Below are 2,910 nucleotides of genomic sequence, written 5' to 3' on the forward strand. Positions count from 1 at the left end.
GTCCAGGGGGCTGATCCAAAAACTTAACAAAACACTTGAGTAAAGGAAGCTTGATGCTGTAATGTGGGGGGGATATGATTTATAAAATGCTCCTGGTGGAAATAACTGGGAACAGCTGATGCTCGGAGCGACAGGATTCTGACATCTTCTGTTTCTGAGGAGGAGGAGGAGGAGGAGGAGGAGGGGGTTGAAGCCTGTTCTGCCCGGACTCGACCCAAACGACCAATCACACGAGACATGCCTGCAGCCCTCCGTCACTCCCTTCGGCTTGTTTTTCGCTGCTTTTCGGTTCGGCAGAGAAACGCAGCTGGATGGCGTCCTGGGAAAAAAAATGATGCTGATGTGTTTTATTTTTACACAATTTTACTCTTAAAGTAAAAACACAAACTGTGTGTTTCTGCTGAAATGGAACAAAAGGACCTGTTTTCATCTATTTTACTGTAACGTGTGTTTATGAGGGGAGTATTTTATAGTTTTTATCCAGTGTTACAAATAAAAACACCCCAGCTTGTATTTGTTTATTTATTTTATGTCTGATTTCTCAGAAATGTGCTTCAAACACAAAGACTTTCTGTGAGTTTTGTCCTTTTTGTTGGATATTAATCATATTTTATTGATGTTGTGTTTCATAGAAGCAGGTTTGGGATTAGAAGCTGACCTCGGGGCGTTGTTTTCCTCAGTGTTTGCTTTATTTATGTGTTTATTTGTCAGTCAGGACAGGCAGCGTGTAGAGGCTCACACTGCCCTCTGATGGTCAGTTTGTGAAAACATTTATGACTTTAAAATTGTTTTTGGACATTTCCTACAATCACCCCAAAGATTTCCCTCAAATACAAGCATTAAGATGTCTTAAATTATTTTTAAAATGTTTTTTAATCTGCTTTAGCAAAAAAACATCAAACTTCAGCTGTGATTTTTTTTATTAAAGATAAAAATCCCAAGTTAAAGCTCATTAATGTTCCACTTTTTAAAGTTTCTTCTAACCAAAACCTCACTTTGTGTCTGGATGAAAAGTGCAAACTTGGCAGAAAAGCTACATTAAAAATAAATATTCTGCATTTTTGTAAAATATGATCCTAACTTTGAGGATGTTGTTTTGTTTTGWAGCATCTTCAGTCTGAAAGGGAAATCTTTAACCTTCAGCAGCTTCTAAACATCTTAGCTACTGAAAAACAGGTCCAAGCTAAAGTAGCAAAAAGAGCAGCTAACAGTACCAAAATACTGGGAAAATGTATCAGTAGGTTAGATAGAAGCTAACATTATCGAAAGGATAGCTACAAGCTAAAAGTATCAGAAGGCTATAAGCTAAAAAAAATATCAAAAAATATAGCTAATGCTGGCTAAACTTTAAAAGTATCAAAAGGCAAGCTACAAGGAAATGCAATCTAAAAGTTAGCTACAAGTTAAAACTACAAAAGGGCTGGATAAAATTTAAGTATCAGGAGGCTAGCTACAAGCTAAAAGTATTAAAAAGATAAAAGCTAAAAGTCAAAGGGCAAGCTAGAAGCTAAAAGTTTCTAAAGGCTGGATAAAAGTTAAAAAGTATCAGGAGGCTAACTAGAAATTAAATGTATCAAAAAACTGACTGGATGCTAAATGTATCCAATGACTGGCTAAAAGCTAAAAGCATCAAAGGCTACAAGTTAAAAGTGTCAAAATGCCACCTTAAAGCTAAAATTACCATAAAGCTGGCTAAAACCTAAGAGTATCAGAAGCCTAACTACAAGCTGAAAGTTAAAAGTATAAAAGGCTAGTTAGAAGCTAAAAGTATTAAGTATTAAACTAAAACTTAAAAGTATCTAAAGGCTAGCTACAAGCTAAAAGTATCAAAAGGCTGGCTAAAAGTTAAAATATATTAGAAGGCTAACTAAATGCTAAAAGTATCCAAAAAATGGTTAGAAGCTAAAAGTATCAAAGGCTAGCTACAAGCTAAAATGGCCATAAAGCTGGCTAAAAGCTAAGAGTATCAGAAGCCTACAAGCTAAAAGTTAAAAGTATAAAAGGCTAGTTAGAAGCTAAAGGTACTAAGTATTAAACTAAAACTTAAAAGTATCTAAAGGCTAGCTACAAGCTAAAATGGGCAAAAAGCTGTGTAAAAGCTAAAAGTATCACAAGGCTACATACAAGTTAAAAGTATCAAAGGCTAGTTAGAAGCTAAAACTATTAAAGGCTAGCTAATATTAAAAGGCTGGCTACAAGCTAAAAGTCTACCTGAAAGTAGCAAAATGCTAAATAGATGTTTTAATTAGCAAAAGGCTAGTTATAATTATGCTAAAAGTATCTCAATGCCAGCTATATTAAAATTAATTAAGGCCTAGCTGACAGAACTAAATGTGTAGCTAAATGTAGCTAAAATCCAAAAGTAACTCAATAAGACACAAACAGAGCCAGGTGATTTCAAACAGAGCAAAGATTTTGATGACCAACAGCAACTAAATGTTAAAGTTCATTAAAATTTAAAGCATTTTCTAACCAAAACTTTAGTTTTTGTCTGGATGAAAACTGCAAACGTGGCAGAAAAATCTATATTTAAAATAATATCCATTTTCTTTGTACAACATGTTCCTGACAGTCTGCAAGATAAACCACAAAATATAAAAAAAATATTCCACTTTAGCAGCTGAAATCTACTTTAACAAGTCTGAACAGATTGAGGCCAGAAGTGACTTCCTGTGGGCTGAATGTGGCCCACGGGCTGCCAGTTGATGACCCCTGTTTTGTACTTTAGCTTTGATGATTTTATATTTGTACATGATACTTTGTGACCTGATAGTTCCAGTTTTTCCAGGTCGTCGTTTCAGTGGGTTTTGTTTATTTCCAGCAGACACACCTGGTGGTTGAAAGGGTTTTACCTGTAAATCTGATGCTACCACCCTAACTCCAGTTTGCTGCAGTGATTCAGTTTTACCT

The sequence above is a fragment of the Austrofundulus limnaeus genome, unplaced genomic scaffold, assembly GCF_001266775.1.
Source record: "Austrofundulus limnaeus strain Quisiro unplaced genomic scaffold, Austrofundulus_limnaeus-1.0 Scaffold85, whole genome shotgun sequence".
NCBI classification, from domain to species: Eukaryota; Metazoa; Chordata; class Actinopteri; order Cyprinodontiformes; family Rivulidae; genus Austrofundulus; species Austrofundulus limnaeus.